Source organism: Myotis daubentonii, chromosome 7 (assembly GCF_963259705.1).
Source record: "Myotis daubentonii chromosome 7, mMyoDau2.1, whole genome shotgun sequence".
NCBI lineage: Eukaryota > Metazoa > Chordata > Mammalia > Chiroptera > Vespertilionidae > Myotis > Myotis daubentonii.
Genome location: NC_081846.1, coordinates 38,646,422 through 38,670,739, shown reverse-complemented (window position 1 = coordinate 38,670,739; position 24,318 = coordinate 38,646,422). Strand labels below are relative to the sequence as shown.

Here is a 24,318-nt window from a genome sequence, read left to right as displayed (position 1 = left end):
TGAATACTAAGTTTCATATTCTGTTTTGCCTTGGACATGCATCATTTCTTTTTGTGCTCACAAAGAACCAATGAGGTCAGTATTAACATCCCGAATTTATACAGGAAACAGAGGCTCAGGATGTTAAATCACATGTTCAAAATTGCACAGCTAGGAAGGGGCTCTGCAGGGGCTCTGAGTAAGAGACAGGGAGTCGGTAACCAGGCACACTTTAACCTTTAATTTGTCTTATGAACACAATCAATGAACACAGTCAATAAACATTTTTTGAGACACAAACTCATTTCAGAATATAGATCCCTTCCTGAGATTAACTATGCATGTGTACATTGATATAAAATTTCCAGGACATAGACATACATGCTGCCAACCTCCATACATATTATGAATTCCATGTTTAATTACATAAATACCAGACTTAAGAAGCCAAAAAAAAATCTATGAAATTATATTAAAACTAGAGGCCTGGTGCATAAAATTTGTGCACTCGAAGGGGGGGGGGGACCCCTCAGCCCGGACTGCACCCTCTCGTAGTCCGGGAGCCCTCAGGGGATGTCTGACTGATGGCTTAGGCCCGCTCCCTATGGGAAGCGAGCCTAAGCCATCAGTCGGACATCCTTAGTGCTGCCACGGAGGTAGGAGAGGCTCCCACCACCGCTGTTGCACTAGCCAGCCATGAGCCCATCTTTTGGCTGAGCAGCGCTCCTCCTGTAGGAGCACACTGACCACCAGGGGACAGCTCCTGCTTTGAGCATCTGCCCCCTGGTGGTCAGTGCATGTCATAGCGACCAGTTGTTCTGCTGTTTGGTCAATTTGCATATTAGCCTTTATTATATAGGATAATGTCTTATGGGCAAGGCCTCTAATTCAATTTTTTTTAGGTAGTTAAAGGGAGGGGCAAAATTTTCACTTGAGGCTGAAGCTAAAATTGCCCTTAGCTCAAAAATCTGCACACCTCTGAGACACATCTTGGTGAGACTCATTCTGAACACCCACACTGTTCTATTATGTGTATAAGTATTGGAACTATCTTATCTCTTTAGTGAAAGGAACCTTTTAAAAAAATATATATTTTATTGATTTTTTACAGAGAGGAAGGGAGAAGGAGAGGGATAGAGAGTTAGAAACATTGATGAGAGAGAAACATCGATCAGCTGCCTCCTGCATACCCCCTACTGGGGATGTGCCTGCAACCAAGGTACATGCCTTTGACTGGAATTGAACCTGGGACCTTTCAGTCTGCAGGCTGATGCTCTATCCACTGAGCCAAACCGGTCAGGGCATAACATTTTTTATGTTACAATGACTAACTTTATCTCACGAGTTGTGTTTTGACTTCAAGCCTCTATCCAGTATTCAGGCAGCAATTTCAGCTCTTCTGTTCAATATTTACCTGGCATATCTTTTATTTTATTTTCTCTAAATCTTTCTAGATTTTTATGTATTAGATAGGAATAGCCCATGGACACAGACAATAGTCTGGCGAAGGCCTGGAAGGGGCGGGTGCAGGGTGGAGGAGATCAATGGGGGGAAAAAAAACTAAAACAAAGGGACATCTGTAATACTTTCAACAATAAAGATACATTTTTAATAAAGGAAAATATCTTAGTTGAAAAGAGTTTTATGTGAAGTAATATAAGTAATTGCTCTACACTGTACTTTATATTTTCAACTCCTCTCAAAGTGAACCCTATGTTCACTTAATATTAATTGACCCTATGTCCACTGACTGCAGGACTGACTTCCGCCACGCCGACCCAGCACTGCCACTGGGGCTGTGATCAGACCCTGCTTTTTTCTCTGGGCCTGATTGCAGCCCCCCTCGGAGCAGTCAGTGCTGGGTCGATGAAGAGCCCACAGAGCGGCAGCCATGGCAACCCAGCACTGACTGCAGGACTGACTTCCGGTGTTCGGTCGAGCCTTTGGTCATTTTGGATGTTATGGACCCTGGCTCTTTATATATATAGATTGGAAAGAAATATGAGAATCGCAATAAAAAAATCTTGGAAAGGGCTTACTACAGAATTAAACAAACCTATGCCTGGCACTGTTGTGGGTGTTTGTGATACACCAGATCCATGTATTCTCCCTTGGAGAACACAGCATCATATAATAGCTGATGACTTAGGGTGTGCTCTTCATCCTGGAGGATAAAGGTGTGCACCATATTCTTGCAGAATATAATATCCAAGCTGCCACTTTAGGTGTGTCTTCAAAAAGCCATTCCATCATGCTATCAGGCTGGCAGAATCAGGGTAGTAGGTTATGTGACAGGAACAGTGAGTCTTGTGATCAGGTTTCTGTCACACCTTGTTTGCAATAAAACCGCATTGCTTGATTCAATGCAGTTTATGTAGGATCATGTGTTGGTAGATCAAACATTGTGACTGCTCTTGGATAATAGTGCTGCCTAATGAGTAGGAAAGCCAATCACATAGAGAATGCCACTCCAAATAAATTTCTGTCTCCCAAGATGGAATGGACACAATGTAATCAACTTTGTCTAATTGGTCCACTCAAGAGATGGTGCCATAGTAGAGGGTCAGCATTAGTCCTGCTACTGGCAGATTAGATGACTGGCAGCATCAGTACTAGGTCCACCTTGGTGAGAGACGGGTCATATTGTCGGGCCCAGGCACACCTCTGTTCCTGAATCCTTCTCCCGAACAAATCCTTTGTGCAACATTGGGGTGACTTTTGACAAAGACTGTCTATTGTCAATTGGTTACGTTATTCTATGTGGTTATTTAGTGCCCTTTCAATAGCAGATTCTTTCTAGTGGGCATTATGATGTAAATCAAAGCTATTCACACTTCATGCCTATGTTTATGTGTCAATTCACATGTCTCCTCCTCAGACATCTTTTGTCTCCTTCCAAGCCCCTGACCAATAAGCCCAACCATTTATCACTGCTAAAGAGTCCACATATAAGCTTATATCAATGTACTTCTCTTTTGACACAAAATAGATGATCTTGCATCCTACCCAAACCTCTGCCAATGGGAGAGACTGCCCCTCACTGCTGTCTTTCAAGGCCACCCCGGAGTGAGGCCATTGTGTGAGTCCAAATAATATATGTTATCCACTGTTGTGTAACAAACCACCCCAAACTGTTTTAAAACAACAACAGTTAATTATTTCTTAAAGATAAATGACAAACATGGTCAAGAATGGATTCAAGTGAAGTGGAATGAAGGAGAAAGCCATGAAATGAGATTGTTACAATAGTGATTGTGATATTACCACCGATAAACAATAGCAGGACATGAGATAAAGGGATTGTGAGCTAGACAATAAGGTTTTAAATAAATATAGGAGATAAACTATAAAATGTATTATGCTTTCTACTGTTCAAAATCAGAAATCCTTACCTTGGTCTTCAGACCTCTCTCCACGCTGGACTCCATTTGCCTGTGAAATATTCTCCTCTGGCTACAACTTTAAAAGATCCTATCAGAAACTGTTGTAAGAAAATGTTCTACTTACTGCCTCCACGTTATTATTTCAATCTGCAATTTTCCTCCCACCCCATCATACTCCAGCCCTCAATGAAATACTTAATTACTTCTTATAAACCAACTCAAATAAATTATTTTTGGAAGTGAGCACTTAAACAAACAAATTTAGTCTCCATGAGAAAACTCTTGTCAAGAACAGGTCTTTCCTTCCCTGAACACACTGAAATCCTTACTGCCAGGACACACATCTTACTGATCTTTATACTGCTGTACAAAGCACATACAGATGCTTAAGATTTGATGGATGAATGCCTTAGCATCTTATACTTAGGCCACACAGTATTATATTTTGGAGTCATTTATCATTTCTATAATTTATTTTATTTTTATTTTTAAAATATATTTTATTGATTTTTCACAGAGAGGAAGGGAGAGAGATAGAGAGTTAGAGGAAGGGAGAGAGATAGTTAGAAACATCGATGAGAGAGAAACATCGATCAGCTGCCTCCTGCACATCTCCTACTGGGGATGTGCCCGCAACCCAGGTACATGCCCTTGACCGGAATCGAACCTGGGACCTTTCAGTCCGCAGGCCGACGCTCTATCCACTGAGCCAAACCGGTTTTGGCTATCATTTCTATAATTTAAAATGTCCTCCAAGTCAGAGACAATGTCATAATTTTGATTTTCATAGCGGCTAGCAAAGCATTTTAATATCGTTAGTCTTATATTTAAATTAGTTCGTTAAGGAAATTGCCGCTTGTTTGGGACACATGAGAAGCAAAGCTGATCTGTGATGTAATTACAAGAACAGCCACAGTCAACCCATGAGGATCTCTGCAGGTGGAGTGGCCCTTTAGCGATGTCTTGAATGGAGGCAAGGCGGACAAACCAAGATCATTTTTTAAAGGACACAGATGTGATCCATCAGCATTCAAAATGGTGGTCAATGAGCAGAATGACTATTTTAATTCTAAAAGGGGATCCGGAGAGTATATGACAGCATCAAATACAGCATCCCCGAGAGGGAAAAATGCAGTCTCTTGCTCACCTTCTATAAAAATCCTGTCCCTGAGGTATGGGTGAAAAAAGATAAGATGGAATTCACTTTTAGTACACAGCCTTGAACTCCTCTTCTAAGCCCCCAAACTCCATTTGCTCTTTGAGGATTTGAACTGGCCCCTCAGGTATTTATTTCTGCCTCCTGTTGCCTGGATACTGGAAAAGTTTCTCATACTCACACAGTGCTAGTCACCCATGTCAACACAGCCCCTGCCCCAGCCTCATCAGGCAGGGTCTCCCTGCATCAGCAGACATCTCCGTGGACTATGGCCTCCCGGGAGTACACTGTTGTTCCTAGCTTGAAGATCACAGCATTAGAGAATATGACCCTGAGAAAATATTCTCACCACTGTCCTCTATTTCTTTCACCTTCAGAATCAAGGCTTATTTCTGAGTTAATGACTTCTATATGTAGGCATATCTCTGAGGTATTGTAGGTTTGGTTCCAGACTACTACAATAAAGTGAGAATAGCAATTAAGCGAGTCACAATCTTTTTTTTACTGGTGGAGGGTCTTGCCTTGAATTTGCAAAAAATGCAACCTTGATGAAATGCAATAAAATGAACTTCAATCAAACGAGGTACGTCTGTACAAGGAAGGAGCATCAGCTTCTTTTCAACCCTGACATACATGATCTCTGCTTCTTCCAAGAAGGAGCTAGAATATCTGTTGGGCAAGTTTGCTTACAAGGATGACTTGTCTCCTTGGTTCCTCCTTGTTTTCTGATCTTAATTTTTGGATGGCTAAGGAAAGTCTCCCATAACAAGTGTTGTTTTCTAGAAAATACTCATCTTTCTATAACTAAATTTTAAAAGGAGAGGAGTGGGAAGTACTTCCCTTTCACCTGGCAACCCAATGCATTGAATATACACCACATAAATGAGTAGGTTCTAAAGGTGGTTTGTACTTGATTGGTTCCAGCTGCTCTGAGATCAGACATCATACACTAAAGTCAAGTTAATGGACACAGTCTCTCACCAGAGCTCCCACTTTTGCTGGGTTTCAGATCAGAAATGGAGGTTGGAGACCACTCCTTGTGACCTTATTTGCAGAAAAGTTGATTTACTAGGAAAGCTGATAAACCAGCATGATCAACTATATATCTCTCCAAGTATCAAATAAGGCCTCCAGTTCAACTCTGTCATTTAGTTGGGCTCCATAAAGACATCTGTCACCTCTCTTTCTCTTCTTAACTAAAGCTTTGCTAAGAAGGACAATTTATATCTCCTGTGAATTAAAAATCTTCTTGAATAATGCACTACTGTATTTCACTCTTGTAATAACATGCTTTAACTGAATCTGATTTTCCAAACTGTTCAATAGCACCTTGTTATTTGGCTCATTGCAAAAGACTCTCTAGTATTAACACATTTTCCAGGGAACTTTTCTGCTTCCTGTTGGTGCATGGTGGGGGCATGGATGTGCGAGTCCCAGCAACTCTCCACCATTATCAGGTGAACTTTACGATGCTGTCAAGTATTTCATCACAAAGATGAAGTTCTGACAGGACTGAGGTCATGTGTACCTATTAATGCCAAGCCCATACACTTTAATCTCCTTCACATCTCTGCCTCTGCAACCTGCCACTACTGCTGTGCAGCATGTTCTCTTCAAACTCAAAAATCCTCTGTCTGTTCAGTAAAATCGGACTATCTGAGAATGTAATCTAGTGTACACTTACTGGGTTAGCAGCCTCTACTGAGGGTTCCAATGCTTGCTGATAACTGCTTCAACAGTAGATGTCCTGCAGCTGAGGGATTCTGTCTCAACAAATGGAGCTTGGTAGGGGCCTTGGGTCAGCAAAATCACAAAGGCCATGTATGTGCTCCCCCTTCCAAAGAGAATGTTATATTTTAGAATCTCTTGAGGTAAACTTAAAAACAACAACAACAAACCCTCACCTGTGACTTGGATGGTTTTGGCTTATGGTTTTGCTTTTTGCTTAAAATATTCAATCTTGAACAGTGTGTCTCTCTGCACAAATTGAAAATCAGAGTAGATCTCTACCTTGGGTTCTCTATGACACTATTGTGGGTCCATTCCTTTAAGATTCTTATAAAGGCTGTTGTTCAATTGAAAACAGAGCGTCTACGAGGCACATCCTGAAGATCCATAGAAGGCTTTTTGAAAAGATCACCTTAAATCTCCAATGTGTTTAAAAGGGTCTTGCAGTCACACACTTCACTTTATATTTACTCCACATTCCCTTTATCTTCCTTCATATTTAACCTAACAGTACCCTAAATATTTACCCTTCATATTTTCCTTCTCCTGACAGCACCCTGGATTTGACCTTTGCCCTAAGGCTCCTTCTTGCTTTTGAGAGTCGTTCGAATCTTATTTTCAAACAAGGGCCATTCTTATTTGCTCTACATTCTGCTTGGAAGTGGAATGTCAGTAGAGGCTGCTCACCTAGTAACTGTACACTAGATTACATTCTCTAATTTCTTCTTTAGCTCATATCTTTTTATCTTCATTTTATGACATGCAGCTAAAAGAAATTAGCCTAGAAATATCCTTAGCCAGATCAATTCATTTATAGAGACATTTCTACTTTTATGCAGGTGATGATTTTCCCAAACTTTCCACCACTATATATCCAACATCTTATTCTATCTTCTAGCCCCCAATAACATTTCTCTTACCCTCCTTCAAGCCTTCACTGATAGCTACATTGCAGCTCAATGGTCGTGGTAATACCTACTTTCAGGTAATAAAATATTACTCCTGCTACATAGCAAATTCACCTAAAATCGTTCAGTAAAAAATAACATTCATTCTGTTTTGCTCATGATTTTGTATGACAGTAATTTGGGGCAGGGCTCAGGTGAACAGATCCCACCTGAAGGACTACAGACATTTGAAGGCTCGACTAGGCTGGATGTCCAAGAAGGCTCACTCTCATGGCTGGCAGTTGATGTTAGCTGTCCACTGGGAGCCCAGCTCAGCTGTCAGCCAGAACATACAGAGATGGCCCCTACATATGACATAGCTTCCTCAACATCTTGGTGACTTTGGATAGTTGGATTTCTTACATGGACACTCAGGACCCCAAAAGTCAGTGTTCTCATGAGTAGAGTGAAAGCTGTATCACCTTCTGTGATTTGGCCCCAGAGGTCACATAACATCAGTTGTACTCTAGTAGTCAAAGTAGTTACAAACCCATGCAGATTCAAAGTGAGGGAATGTATACCCACCTCTCAATGAGAGGAAAGTCTAAGAAGTTTGCAGCCATTTTAAAAAACCCACAAGGGGCCTTGCTGTCTTGCTTTCTCTTGTATCATCACCCCTTATGGTAATGCCAGAAACGCAAAGGGTGCTCTATAAGTGTTTGTTGAAATCATGGATTTTGGTAAAGAAAGGAAAGGAATTATGCGGGTGATACTACAACTAGTGAGACAACATTGAGGTCTTTATCCCTGGGACCTTCAAGAAGAGAAGAGACACTATTGGCTACTTGGGGTGATGTAAGCACTCATTTGTCTAAAAGCAAAGGGCTGACCTCGTGTATATTTTTTTTGGTCCTTTTCATTTTTTGAATATTCTAGGCCCAAGGGAAATTCATAATTATCAGAATTTTTATTTGAATTTTTGAATAACAGTCAGGTTCCCATACTCCGAAAGCATGTAGAGTTATGATAACCTTATAGCAGTCTCAAGAAACATCTGGCAAGCAAGTGATCTGGAAGAACTATGGATGCTCTCCCAGTTCTTTATTCCAGGGAGCAACATGGATATACAGCTGAACATCTTTTTCTGTTCCATGTTATTTTGTGTATAGAGTAGAGTGTTTTTATTATCTTGTGCCACAAAATACAGAGAAATCCTTCATGTGGATGGGAGGAGCTATAGGAATATTATATACCAAGGCCAACTACCTAGACTCTGAGCTAGAATTAGATTCAGTAAATGCCCTTCTTACATATCATAAGCAAGATAAAAAAAAACCTTAAAAACATTGGTTATTGTTCCTTAGTATCCCCACCTAACAAGTTACCATATTTATAAGTGGAAATATCTTCTGAGAAATGTCAGGCATCTTGTTTGAATTCTTTGAAACAAAACAATTTCTGTGATGCAAGTGTAGTGATGCCAAGAAGTCCATCTGCCCCCCCCCAGAATTCCATCCTTTAAATACTTTGTTATGGCAGCATAAAAGAACACAATGAGTTATGTTTAGAGTGTCAGTCTTCCATCTCTGGGCTAAAAGGATTAGGTCTAAATGGCACATCATTACATAAGACTGCATGAAAATGTTTCTTTTGTCCTTTAAATACTTCATGGTATTTTATAAATAGCCAAAAATATTAATTGGACTGAAAAAAAAAACATTCAGAAGGTCTTAAATAGTACATGTGTCAGGCATTCTAATTTATGTGATTATTTTTCACCCCAAAGTCAGGGAACTTTTCAAGTACAATCATTTGTTGGACATGGTAGGGGTTAAGGAGAGGCCATATATGTGGTGGTTAAAAGCATAGATTTTGGAGTCAGTCAGATCTGTTATAACCTCTCTGGTCACTAAGTGTGACTAGGAAATTTACTTAACTTTTCTGTGGCTTATTTTCCTCATCTGTAACATGGAGATAAAAATATTCACCATCTAGAGTTGGCTTAAGGGCTAAATGGGATAACATAAGTAATCCACTTATCTGTGCTTGGCACAGAATAGCTGCACAGTTTACAAGTCAGATAAGAGTGAGCATATATTTTTGACAAGTAGTGTGTGTGCGTTTGTGTGTGTGTGCGTGCGTGTGTGTGTGTGTGTGTGTGTGTGTGTGTGTGTGTGTGTGTGAAAGGAGGAGGGAGGGGAGAAAGGAAGGAGAAGGAAGGGTGAGAAAGGTACAGAGACTGATGGAGAGGAAGAGAGAATATTTTGGTAAGGGTGTACAGAGAACCTTTTTAGAAACAGTGTGGATGTGATGATGGTTATTTGCTGATGCTAATGTATATGATGAAGGGATTTTGAATGTTGAATATGTTGGAATGGAACAGGAATGGAATATGAGGAAACATTTGTAGATTTATGTTACTTTGAGACAGTCACTTGTCTCCTATACATAGAACAAAGCAGAAAGTCAGAAACATTTCCCACTTCCTGCTCCCCATTCTGTTCCCATTTCAACCATACTTTCGTACCCCTTCCAGCACTTGTCCCTACCCAATGTCAGAGGTCTGTTCTTTGAACAAGATTCAGCTGTCCACTAGGTGAAAGAGTTGGAAAGCCAGCAGGCCATAATGATGTCACTGCAAATAACAGAGGTATTTTCACATTATTATGGGAGGAAAGTCCAGTGTAATATACAAATAAAAATGGACTTTCCTAAGAAACAAGAGTTGGAGAAGGAGTGAAAGAAAGATTTTGAGGTGTGCAAAGCCTTTCCTTCCTTTTTAAATAAACTGGTAAGGTCATTTCTTCCTTTTTAAAAATATATTTTTATTGATTTCAGAGAGGAAGGGAGAGGAAGAGAGAGATAGAAACATCAATGATGAGAGAAAATCATTGATTGGCTGCCTCCTGCACACTCTCAGCTGGGGATTGAGCCCACATACCAGGCATGTGTCCTTGACCAGAATTGAACAGTGACCTCCTGGTTCATAGGTCAATGCTCAACCACTGAGTCACGCCAGACGGGCAGGTAATTTCTATTTTTAACATTATATGTTGGGCCATTTGGAAAAAATACATTCAGTGATATAATGCAGTAATCTTGGCATTATTAATTAGAATAATAATTTCCATTGCTTAAGGATTATTTATACAATGGTTTTGTTTAAGTTCTGGGTTTTTCGATGCTTTCTGAAAAAAGAAATAGATTTGTATATTACCTTAACACAAGTCTGCTTAAAAGCAATTCTAACACCCTTCAAATAACCTTTTAAAATATTACTTATGAATCTAGGCACTTCAATAAAATGTTTCCTGTTTTTCATTTCCCTAAGGCTAAAGTGACACAATTATTAGCTTTTAATAGAGTTAAACAATAACCACCTATGCTTACCTCTGTGAAGAATGGAAAACAAATATACCTTGAAGCGTTGTAACAGTTGAAAAGATTCCCATACTTCAGCTCTTTCTTATTTTTCTTTTTTCCTGGAAGAGCACAAAAGAATTAAAAACTAAATTTCTAAATACATTTTTTCTCTACTTCAGTGCTGAATAAAGCTCTTTCTGTCTCGGAATGTTAACATTATCATACTTTCCAATGGGGACCCTTTTTGATTCTGTATAGTAGTTACAATGTGCCAGGTAACATTCTAAATGCTGGGGCTGTTCCAGAAAACAAAACACCAAAATCCCTGCCATCATGGAGTTTGTAGTCCAGTGGGAGGAGACAGAAGAGGACCAATATTTATAAATATAGAATGTGGTAATAAATGATAAGGAGAAAATTAAGGCAGGAAGAGACTAGGGAGTGTCAGTGGGATTGGGCAGGGATTGTGATTTCGGATAGGATGGTCAGAAAAGGGCTCTTGAGAAGATGACATTTAAGGAAAGATGTGAAGGAAGTAGCGGAGGATGCCATGTTTTAAGTAACAGCAAGCCAAAGTGGAGTCAGTCAAGGGCAGAGTAGTGAGAAATGAGAAGTAAGAGGTGGCCAGTCTGAGAGTCTATTATAAGAACTTTGGCTTTTATGCCATTACATTAAATGGCATTATAAGTATAAAATGTGAAGCCATTATAGGTATGTCTACATCTGCTTGTCTCACAAGATTTGTTCACCACTCTTGTCCATCCAGTTCTCTGACCCAGGGAAGCTAAATGGTATTTTCCTGTTTCTCCTCATCACCAATCACATTTCTTCCTTTTGACTACCTTCCCCCTCTTTCAATAATCCATGTGTCCCTCCTTCCAGGGAAGCAGAGACCAGATACCTGTGTTTCTCAGCAGGTCTCAACAGTGGACCTGAGCTTGCCTGTGCCAGCGCTAGGAATCTACTAAAATGCAGATTCCTTGGCCTCACTCAATTCCATCAGGATTGCTGGGATCGGAGTCCAAGAATCTGCATGTTTAAACACTTCCTAGGTCAGTTCTTTCTTTCTTTCTTAATATATTTTATTGATTTTTTTACAGAAAGGAAGGGAGAGAGAGTTAGAAACATCGATGAGAGAGAAACATTAATCAGCTGCCTCCTGCACACCCCCTCCTGGGGATGTCCCCGCAACCAAGGTACATGCCCTTGACCAGAATCGAACCTGGGACCCTTCAGTTGGAAAGTCAATGCTCTATCCACTGAGTCAAACCAGTTAGGGCCCTACGTCAGTTCTTTCTTAATGTGAGGCTTAAACATTACAATCCTAAATCATAGTAACAGCAGCCTTTTGATGGGTATCCAATAAATTATACTCATTTTTTTTTCTTAGCTCCAAATACAGAAACTTAGAAATATTTGGTTTGGCTCTACTATATTTTGACTATTATCATCTGCTAAATTGGTTTATTTTTATTCAATGCTTATAAAATACTTTATTTTGTGAAATATTTCATCATTAAGTATATCCATAAGAACCATTTTTCACACTCCTCATCTACTTGTGTCTTATGAGACTTGATAACTGGTTTCCAAATTTATAAACTGTGAAAGAATTATCTGTGATGTCTATGTATTTTTGTTTAACAGCACTGATTTTATTTTTATTTAAATTCTAATTTTCCCAAGATGAATCATTTTCAACGTTATATTTGAATCAGAAATAAATGTACCCTAAAGTTACTTATAAATGTCATATATTTTCAACTGTTCAAGTTGGCAGCACTGAACTTTGAAAACCTTCAGAGTTATGGAAGGAAAATGCGTCTGTGACTTAGACTGTTGCAGAATTTGTGGCGAGGAATCCACATTTCCCAGTAGTTTGTACAGCGTTGCTCTCACATTACGCCCAGTCTTCTGTGAAGAGACACTAGATTGATGTTTCCCAGAGTATTTCTGTTACAGACTCCAGAGTTTGATGCTTTTAAACAAATACTGTCCTTTCTTTTTGCAGATTTCATAGGTTAATTTCCTTGTACCAAAATTTGCTATTTTAAGATACTGAGGCAAACAAGACTGTCAGAAATAAAGAACAAGGGAGGCACTGCCATGTACTAAGCAGATAATAATAAATATCTACCTGAGTAGCTGAATCTAATACCTCTGAAGACTGGTTCATTTGGCCTCTTACTAATAATTTAAAATTCTTTCCTAGCAGAGAGAGGGTGTGGTATTTTGATTGAGGGAGCTGCATAATGGATTTGGCTGAGACCAAAGGTTAAACTTGCCTTTTAAGCTGGAAAGGATCAGATGGAGTCTTTATGGCCCATTCTGGCTGGACTGTGTATACAACGAATACTCAAAAGCATGCATTTCCTCTCAAATATTAGGGTTTGCAGCTGCTGGTTAAAAAAACATCCAAATGGATACCAAAAGCTGAAGCAAATAGTCCATACATTTTAAGGATATGAGAAGAAAGGCTTGTGAATCTTTTAAATATATGTTTTATTGATATTTTTACAGAGAGGAAGGGAGAGGGATAGAGAGTTAGAAACATTGATGAGAGAGAAACATCAATCAGCTGCCTCCTGCACACCCCCTACTGGGGATATGCCCACAACCAAGGTACATGCCCTTGACCAGAATCGAACCTGGGACCCTTGAGTCCGCAGGCTGATGCTCTATCCACTGAGCCAAACCAGTTAGGGCAGTGAATCTTTTAATAATTACGTTGCACGTAACAAAATGTCTTATAATAAAAGAAATTCTTGCAGAATTTCTGTTTCTCTATGCCTTTGGTTAAATTGCTTAAGTCAATGTGTTTAACATGAGTGCATTTTTCAGAAAGATAAATTTCCCAATTTTAAAAAATAATTGCACATTTTTGTTAGTAAAAGGGCATATAAAAGCTCTAAATATTAGATGTACTAGATGGTAGATGAAGATTAATCTATACAAAAAGAAAGAACATTTTCTATTATGTACCTGAGGAGGCTTTGTTTATATTACTTTACATTGTTATATAAGGGTTATATTGGATTTTGGAAATCCTAAGTCTGAAAAGAGCCCTGAAAGTTTTTTAATTCAGGAACACTATAGTCAACAACAATGCTAATAATATAGCTAAGCTTTGTACATTTACCATCTGCTGGGCACTGTTTTAAGAAGCTTCACCTATGTGATCTAAGTGAACGCTTATGACGTAAATATTAACTTCATTTGACAGATAAGGGAACTGAGACACAAAATGTTTAACAAATCTGCCTGAAGTTAGCGTTGGCACGTGGAAGAGTCGGCACAAGAGCTGAAGAAACACTTGTGAAATGATCCCAGCCAGTTCTACCCATGAAAAGTGTACACAGCTGTTGAGAGTGTGATTTGAAGGTGCCAAAAGGTCTAACCAAATACATTGCCTTCAACAGTTTACAACACTGTTTTAAATTCCCACCAAGAGAGAGTGCTTTGTATGAAGACAATGCCTTCAAAAGGCTGTATCTTTAAAAATATTACCTAAGAATTGCCCGTTAATGATAGCAAGACAAAGTTGACACATTTCAGGGAGATCTGGATGATAAAAGGAGAAAACAAAAGAGTTGTTGAAGGCAAATACCACAATATACAGACACTCTTGGTTAACCTTGGCAAGTGGAGGGGTGGTAAAGACAAAATTCACCCGCTTGGCTTCAGCTATAGATGGAAATTATCCATTTTCAGCTGTCTTCTCATTTGGGAGATAGAACCATACCAGATAGTTAAAACTTTACTATTTGCAATGGTAAAACTTGGCTAACAGCAAAAATTATGTATATTTTCCTCACCACTTCCCTTTTTTAACAAAGATTCCTATTAGATGTCTCACATATGAATCCTAATTGATATTTGAAATTTCCAATATATATGTGAGAATGCATTGACCCTAAGCACTGTCCAAAGATTTCATCATATTCTCATAAGTATATATGAACCCACAAAACAGCACAAATTGAACCTAGCCCATCTGCACTTCTTACATATTCCCTAAAATTAGTGTCTGCTTTAACAGCTAAGAGAGCATATAAGTGTTTCGAATGATGTATCCTAATGAGTATCCAGGGCTACATTCCTGTTGATATTTTAGATAGCCAAACATGGTATGCAAAATGACCACGGCCAGGATAACATTACATGCCACAGGCTTGCTATAATTATCTTTCACATTTTTACTGTGTTTCTGCAACAATGGATGCAACTATTCAGGATTGGAGCTTTAAGTAAATAATATGCTACGGGGAAGTGAGACAGGCATGTGGATAAAAGTTCTTGGGTTAGGCAATTGGAATGAATAGTCAGTTAATAAAAAATGCTTTTCAAAATGAACATACTGATCTGACATTCTCACTGAGCTATTAGCAGGTTCATTTGAGTTCTTAAAAAATTTTCTTTACTCTGTGTTTAACAACAAATGTGGGCCAATTGCTGAGTTAATTGAAAAGGATTGTTTTCTTGTTGCCAAGAAACGGCACTTTCTTACATTATTCAGGCCATTATGTGCACAGATCAAGCCTCCTGATTTTTCTTTGAGGGTTTAAGAATATAGGCTGCTCTGATTTAGTTCTGTCTGGAAGAGAGAAGCGCAAATCAAGAACACTTTCAGGGGTGTCGTGTTGTTCCATTTCCATTTACCAGGTAAGATTTGGATTTGAAAGTACTACCTTGTTCCTCATGCTTAACTTTTCCTAAATCACTTAAATGCTTTTATGTTGAGTGAATGAGTAGATCTAAATAAGGCTTTACTTGGGAGAATTTAGAATCATTCTAAGTTGATTTTTTTTTTCCTAGCTGAATGTTCTGAGGGGGGGAAAAAATGTAAAGATCATAATAGACGTCCGTGAAACTGGCTGCAGAGTTTTTTTCTTCTTGATTTCAGAGTAGTAAATACATGCAAAGCAAGAAGCTGTGAGTGTGTTTAGAGTTGAAATAGCAAATCATTGCTATGGGAGCAAATGTTATTTCTATTTGGAGCAAAAATTTCAAATCTTGTCTGACTAGTTCCAACTGAGAAATGAGCTTTATATTTGTTAACTTCTTAAGGAAAATTGGTTTATCTTATGTAGAACTACATCACATGTCTCTCTTTTTTTAAAAAAAAAACTATATTTACCTCTGTTGGCTATTTTCTTTATGATTTTTGCCTTGAAGATGAAGATAAATCAGGGTCCTTGTATTTGGATAGTGCTGGGTCCTTGTACTCTGTTCGTGAAGTTGACACCTTACCTGGAAACAAATACACAGTTCCTACAAAAATGGCAGTAAGTCACACCAGGTATACATGCAGACAAAAAGTCACTCTTCTTCCTCAGGAAGGAAAACAGCATTTCTTGGTTCAGTTAGCTACTCCCAGGCTCACCAACGCAGGGCTCATTCTATCTAGGTAATAATGTGGGGCAAGTGCTTGAAAAGGACTTCGTGAGATGTTTGTTGAATCAAATCACCCTCCCACTCTTAGTAGTTCCTACTCACATAGGCTTAGGTTGAACTCTGCAACCCCATGAATTTACACTTACAACATCACACAGTTTATAGACTGTATGTTGAAAACAAGTGTTTTCCAATTTGCAGAGGAACCTAGTTGAGTGCTGTTATTGGCCCTTTCTTTCAGTCATATTTTACCTCTTCTCTTCCTTGGCTCTGGGTTTCGTAGGAATATATTTCCTTTACAGAGAAGAGCATCAAAATGGATACAAGTCAGGTCAAATATCTGTTGTCTCATTAGGCAAGTTTCCATTTGTTCAGAGTTTGAAGAAACATGAGTATAAATATGACCTGAGTAATACGAATCCTGGTTGAAGCTGGAAAGAAATTATAGCATGCCTTTACCTGACAAATGATTTGGGTTTTCCACAATGAACCGATGCTCTGGTAAGCAAACTATTATGTGAAATACTGTCGATGAAGTAATAGTTGAATATGACTTGCAATCCATCTATTTATTTTTAATTTGTCAAATTGGAGTCTTTCTTTAACTCCTATATATTTTTTAACTAACTGAAAGAATCACAGTATCATCAGCTATCACAAATCCAATATTTACATAGCATTAACATTGAAGCAGCCCATTTAAATAAGTGCACGGTTTGTGCTTATGAATACCTGGTGTGACTTAGTACCATTTTGGTTGGAACTTTATATTTCTTTCCAGGTAAGATATAATTAGACAATTCTGTTCTGGTTTACATTCCTTTCTTTACCTTGTCAAAAGTGTTCTTTGCCCTGAAAATATACTTTGATATTATTGGTACTATGGTGCTTAAAATATCTATGCTGGTAAAATTTTTGCTTAGTCATTTTTGCAATTATTGGAGCAAAGTGGCAGGTGAATATGTGGGATAGGTGGACTGGAGCAAAAGTCAGACTGATACAGTATCTTATAGGTAGATTTCTGAACAGACCTAGCACACCATTTCTTCTGTGTCATGTTAACTAACTATAAAGGAAATATTTAATAGTGAACAAAATCTTGACTTTATCTGATTACTATTTTTAATTAAACAAATATTAGGTATTTGTTGAAATATTGATTTGCTTCTTTGTGGATTAAAAATTATGCAAAAATAATGATGTCCTTTTAGGTTAGTATGAAAATCAGTCTATAAAATTTTTGTTCAACCTTAATTAAGAAGATAGCGAATTGCATTGATTTAGATCTCAGTGACTGAAATACCATGAAATGTTAGACTTGTAAGGTCACTTATTGATTATTGAATCTAATGGCTCTGAAACTTTATTTTGAGGAGACCTATAACAATGGTGAGTGTGTGAAGGTGGGGGGAGATGATTAAATGGTGATGTAGGAAAATAAACTATTTCAAACAGCCCATACTTTTTGAGTTTGTCTGCAAGAACACAGCCAAAGAGTATTTCCTTTGTGGAAATAAAGATGCACTATATTAATAGGAATGTTCTCATCTACAATTCAAGAAACCTAGTAGAATAGAAGATTGATTTGCCATATCTCAGAAGGCTTTAGACAGTCAATTCTTCTATTGCAGGCACTCATCATTTTTTTAAATTTAAATTCTTTATTGCTTAATGTATTACTTAAGTCTCCTTTTTCCCCTCCGTTGACCTCTCCCCGGCTGTCCCCAACCCCCAGCACATGCCCCCCCCCCCCACACCTCCCGGTCTGTGTCCATTGGTTATGCTCAGATGCATGCATACAAGTCCTTTGGTTGATCTCTTACCCCATTTCTTTCATTGTTGTAGAATTATTTTAGGGATCTTTACTAAGTAGCTTAGCATTTTTTTTTAACATCACCTATTTTTTAAAAATTGGTATTATTTTATGATACAACTCTTCGACATCATATCAAAGATTTCTAAAAACTTTGTACTTTTGATTGCTATTTTTCCCATACTCTTTTGATATGAGATTTATCTAACTCTAGGAGTTCAAAATAATATATAAAATAATACTTTCTTACTCTCTTCTTAACTAAAATGGACTTCCTAATGTTAGATCATTTGTCTACATGGAGAAGATATACACAAGATATTTTAGTAATTTTAATTCTGTTGTTTATTTATACACAGTCAGCACCAAACTTTATCTTGCTCTTTAAGCCACGAGGAACATTATTTCCTTTTGTCCTTAACATTTTTGTCCATGTGGGATTTTTAACTCCTCAACAGCAATGATATGATTTTTTAAAAAATAATTCTGGTACGTTCTTTTTTCTACATCTGTGTGGGGAAGGGAAAATTTCCCCCTCTTTTCATTCTTACTTATGCTAGTTAGCCTAATAATAAAATGAGATGAGACAGACTTAGAGAAGAACATAGCCAAACTTAATTATGTGTGTACATATGGGGGTTCCATAAAAATATGGGGCAGTTGAGGCTTATCTGCCATCTTGAGCTAAGGAGAAAAGTGGGGGTTAGTGGTTTGGGACTTCAAAGGGGAGGAAGGCAATTTACATGGAGATGGAAAAGCAAATGTTTGGTAAATACATGTTTGCTGGGCCATCTTTAACAATGGGATCCAGAGAGGATCTTGATCAAATGAACCTTGCTAGGTTCCTCCCTGTCTATCACACTTAGTTCATATTAAACTACAGTTATCTGTGATGATAGCTCCCTTTCTGGAGCAGGTCCTGCATCTAAATTCTTTTAGGCAGCTAGGGGGAGATGAAAGGTTCTTCTTGAGTCTTTCCTTTCTTAAAAGTAACCAGTAAGATAATTAAGATCTCCCCAAAGGCACATTTTGAGGTGGTAAACTATGCCCCTCTCCCTCATTTATCTATAAGTATTTCTAAAACCTGAAAATGTAATCTTTCTCCTGTTCCTTCTTTTTGGACAGTTGTTCTCGGTTTTGGAATGTCTGAAATTTTTATATTTTGGTTGCAACCACAAGGTTGGGTACTTCTGGCGTCCAGTGGGTAGAGGACAGGGATGCTGCTAACCATCCCACAATGCACAGGACAGCCCCACACAAAGAAGCAGCAGATTCCAAATGTCAATAATGCCGAGACAGAGAAACCCAGCTTCACAGGCCTCATATACTGTATCATGGCCAAATGCGTGATTACGGGTTAGAACTTTTGTTTGAGAACATCCTGAAGTCTCATGTGCCTTCCTTCCTTTTGTTTATAATTTTGGCCTATAGGATCACACCTAATTTTTAATTGACCTTTCTGGAATCTGCCTATATAAAGTCTAGGAATCATGATCTTACTGGATTTTCCAGTAATCCCATCTTTGATTGTTATCAGTACCAAAATGACAATGGTCGCATTATCTTTAAGCTCATGTCACGTCATAATTACTAAGTAACCTTTAGTCTAAATGACTCATAGAGTATTTCCCTCATTGCTTTTACTTGTGGCTAAGGAAGGGCTCATTAGGACAAGACAATACTATCATGTTTAATTACTGTGCTCCTGATTTCATGTCCAAACTCACTCTTCAATAATCATTTGTTTATTCTAGAGCTATTTATTCAACACCTATCATATTCCAGAAACCATGTTATGTTGGGAATTTAGCAGTGACTAAGACAGAAACCTATTTTTGTAGTGACTGCATTCTAGTGGAAGCAGAAGATCCAATATCCCGTTCCTTCAACCATTTTTCATCCTATTCTATTATATGCTCAAAACAAAACAAAGCAGCAGAATCTGGTGCATTATAAATAGTTGCAAAAGCTTGTTGTTGTTGTTGTTGTTGTTCCCATGTAAACCCTCTATTTTTGATGGAATGCTCAAAACCTTTTCATTGATTTCTTTTTTTTTTTTTTTAATCCACACCCAAGGATCTTTTCCCATTGATTTTCAGAGAGAATGAAAGGGAAGCAGGAGGAGGAGGGGGAGGAGGAGGAGCAGGAGGAGGAGAAAAGAGCTATGTGAGAGAGACATATCAACTGGTTGCCCCCTGCATGTGACCCCACCAGGGGTGGGGAGCAAACCTGCAATTGAGTTATGTGCCCTTGACCAGATATTGAACTTGTGACCCTTCGGTTAATGGACTGATGCTCTAACCACTTAGCAAAACTTGCCAGGACTTCATTTATTTTTAACCTTCACTTTTTGGCCGATGTCTCTATTCTTAACTTGCTCATTGTGCATTCTAGAGAAGACTGACTTTGAGGTAAATTTTGAATGAATGAAAATAGAATATTTGATGAATTAAAATGATGTTAGTATGAAAAGTGTCTGGCATTTAGGAAGAAAAAGACTTAGAAGTAAAGATGGAAAATTGTGAGAGGAAGAGACCAATTGTGCCTGAAATCTATTTCATTCGCTAAGTCAAAGAAAAAGGGAAAAGGAAAGAGAAGAAAGGGAAAAGAAATAACAAATATAAGGAAAGAATATTTCCAGTTTAACTGTACCTCTGAGTAATTCTTTTCCTCTGCTGGATATTTCTGTCTCTGTTGAATTCTTTAGAATTCCTTACTTATTTTATAATTTACTCCTCAATAGTTACATAGTAAATTGGTCAATATTGGCTAATTTCATATGATCCAACCTAGTATATATATTATAAAAAACAAATCTTATTTTCCCAAACATAATTTCATATGATAAAAGTCTGACATAACTTAATACTGTTGAAATGTAAATGTATTGGCTGTTTAAAAGAATTATAAAAAGATACCACTAGAAAAATAGTTTAGTCATTAAGAGCCTTGAGCAGAGGTCAACAAACTATTCTGCGGGCCAAATCCAGCCTACCACATGGTGGTGTACAACCCATAGGGTAAGAATTGTTTTTAAATTTTTTAAATATTGAAAAACAATAAAAGAAGAATATTTCATGACATGAAAAATATATGAAATTCAAATTTCAGTGTCCTTGAATAAAGTTTTTTTAAGAACAACCCAAGCACGTTCATTTATATATTGTCTTAGGCTGCTTTCCTTCTGCAAAGACAGAGTTGAGTATTAACACAAACTTTATGGCATAAAATACTTATTACTTGTCCCTTTGCAGTTGACCACCCATGTCCTAGAGTCAACCTTTTACATTCAAATACCAATGCCACCACTTCTTAGTCTGTGATTTAAGTAAGTTACTTAACCTTCATGAGCTTCAGTTTACACGTTTTAAACTAGGCATACTTATAATACCTTATAAGATAATTATGAGTGTCTGGTACATCATAAGTACTCTATAAATGTTACTATAATTATTAATATTCTTCCAGGGTGCCATTGTAAATTATTGGAAAAAAATCTACAGAAGCTCATAGCTTGGTCAGTGGGGCTCAGTGATTGAGCATGGACCTATGAACCATGAGATCACTGTTAGATTCTGGGTCAGGACACATGCCTGGGTTGCAGGCTAGATCCCCAGTGTGGGGTAAGCAGGAGGCAGCCAATCAATGATTCCCTCTCATCACTGATGGTTCTATCTCTCTCTCTCCCTTCCTCTCTGCAATAAAAAATACATATATATATATTTTTAAAAAAAGCTCATGAAGCTCAGATGGGCAACAATTGCTCTGTCATCATTTAATGATATAACAACAGTGCCAGCGTTCTGTGGACTTAATATAAAATGCAACCACTTGCTCACTTGTTCATTTGTTCATATAAATGATTATACTGTTTACATCTCACTCATGCCACATGGGCCATTTCAAGTTAAAAATATTAAAGTTTCTAAATGTGCAAGTGTTAAGCTGCAAAGTAGGAGCTGTTTTCTCCCTGGGATAATGAACATCTGCTGAAACAATTTGTCCAACAGAGCATTTGCTTCTGCTGGCCTTTTTTCTTTCTTTCTTTCTTTCTTTTTTTAAGAAATGGAAAAAGGATCATTATTTAACTTCAACTCTCCTCATCTTCTACACCAAGAAACAGTTTCTCTTAGGACTAGATAGTTCTAGGATTTAGAAAAATAAAGGGGCTTCAACTTTGTATTTATTTTTTCCTCTTTTCAAGTAAGGGTAAGTCGAATCTTACTTTGAGTGTCACACTCTTTATGTTCCCTTCTAATTCGAATCCTGTTTGAAAGACCACAGGATTTTTCTCCACAACTTACGATTTCCACAGTGAACTGAGAGCCCTGCAGCACCTTCTGAGAGAGGCTGGGAAGGTGGGGTAGTGGTTTATCACACAGCAGAAAATGGGTCAAGTTTTAAATTCAAAAGGCTTTTCAGGGAATAGCTCAGATCTATTACTCTCTGTGTGCAAAGTCAGAGGGGTCTGGAGGGAAGATGATCCAAAGTCTTGAAAATGAAATAAGATGCTCCCCACACTAAAATCCACCAGCATCCTAGAGATAATGGGTGGTTAAAGAGCCCCACTGATAAACTTCAGGTCTAGGATTTATCAGTCCGGTTACCTCTCCAGCTTTTCTCCATTGGTTTCCCCCAGGGAAAGCAGAAGAGAGGACACTTCAAGCACTTAGCTTTACAATGTGTACTTAAGAAGTCAGTGGGTAATAACTATTAGAGTTCTCTGGGTAAAGCAGCTTCAATGAAAGGTGCTTCTTTTGTTTCCTTACTTTGAAGTAGAGCTTCTGGTCCTTGGGGGATTAAACCATGAGTCACATCTGAAATGAGGAAGGAAAAGTGTTGTCAAATTTCATGTTGATTCATAACAATAAATGTGACGAGTGGTTCACAGTATTTCACTGGGGCAGGGAGAAACAGGGGAGACCAGGGAATTAAATTTGAGCATGGAAGAGTTGCTCATTGTTATAAAAGATGGCAGAACCTTGCTGTTTTTCACGCAGAATGAATTCTATTATATAGAAATTATTCCTGATTTTTTTTTGTTTTTTTCAATTACTGTTTTTGTTCATAAAATGGTATAAAAAGAAACCTGCTATGTATTTTGCCAGCTAGTTAAAATCTTTAGCATTCTTCAGTACAAAGCCCTAAGATGATTGTGGGGAGGAGGGAAGTTTTCCTCTGTTAGAATCTTTTGGATGATAGTCAAACACTTCTGTAATTTCCTTTACCATTTTAGCTCCTTTTGGCATCACTTATTTCAAGTATGCCTCTGGAATGTCAAGAAGATGCCAGATATTATTTTGAATGTTGTATTTTAATATAATATCAATCTCAAGTTGTTCCTAGAGACTTCAAAATTAGACTGCTTCTTTCTTATCTTTCAGCTAAAAGAAAAGCTTTAAATAAAACCGAATGGAGCTTTGGGTCAGTCTCCTACCTGTGAAAGTAGATTAGAAAGGAATTTTTATCCTCCAGCCACAGGCAGGAGCAGATTGACATGTGTGGACATGAGGAGGGTTGAGGATTGAGGAAAACCAGAGGCAGTCTTACCACTTTAGGTATCAAATGGTCCAAATATTTGGACCAAAGCCATGACTTCATTGGACTTGTTTTGAGCTGGATATTGGCCTTTGAGTCTTCTTTATTTAAACTGTTTAGAATAATGATTCTGGCAATACTTTGGAATAATTTCTATGGTTATTTCCTCAGTGAAATAAGCCTACCATTAGAAATTCTAGCATGGCTGGCTGGCTATTCTAATTCTCTGAAACAAGCATGTGAGATTTGTTGTGTTGGCACCTAGAAGGAAAGAATGATAGAGCAGGGAGAGACCTTATTCTAATATGTATTCGAAAGTCATTCAAAATAGGTGGTTCTTTAGTCAAAGGTTTCCAAGGGATTTGTTATACAGGCAATTGCAGTATGACTAGGCCCATAACAATAAAAGAGGGTTGCTTGCCTTTCTAATCAAGAATCATAGCAATATCAAACAAAGGAGGAATTCTTTCCTAAGAAGCTTATGACTAATTCAGGTCTCTACAGGCATTCCAGGAACAAGATTCTTTCTGGTTACCAAGATCATAAGTGTGATTTCGGCCCAGCGGCTTTAAAACCAAAGCATGTTATGTTGTGTCTCACTTGTTCTGTGGGCCAGTTCCTCTTTTCTTTCCTATGCTCTAGATTTTGTCTTCTATCCTTATTATATTGAGAAACAACAAGTACAAGTATTTTCAGTTGGTTTACCTGAATTCATCTCTTATAGGACCAACATATTTGAACTAACAATCACAAAAAAATAAGTAACATAGAAAACATCCCTGCTCTATATTTTCTAGCTCTTCTCCCATTTTTTAAAATTTTTATTTATTTTTAGCTTTGTGAACTTGGAAAAGTCATTTAAATTCTCTGGGTTTCAATTTCCTCTTCTGTATAAAACAAGAAATTGAGTCTAGATGACTGAAAGAGTCACTTTTAGTCCCTACTGTCTATAATCCCATCTATTATAAAGCAAAATTGTGACCTTTATTATGAAGAAAAGACAGTGGGAGGGAAACACGTTAGGAATTTTTTCTCAATTCTCCCACTGCCACAAATGCTACAAACGACTGAAATTGG

The 24,318-nt window shown here is 37.9% G+C and overlaps 1 long non-coding RNA gene across 2 annotated transcripts in view; it reads left to right on the top strand.

Moving 5' to 3' along the window:
* Positions 1-24,318, top strand: part of LOC132238463 (uncharacterized) — a 98,058-nt gene that overhangs the window by 28,716 nt on the left and 45,024 nt on the right. The window contains exon 1 of one of the 2 annotated variants that reach the window (XR_009453794.1): positions 14,867-15,158. The exons of the other annotated variant lie outside the window; for it this stretch is intronic. This is a non-coding gene — a long non-coding RNA (uncharacterized LOC132238463). Of the gene's footprint in view, positions 1-14,866; positions 15,159-24,318 lie in introns of those variants that run through there. 2 annotated transcript variants of the gene reach the window in all.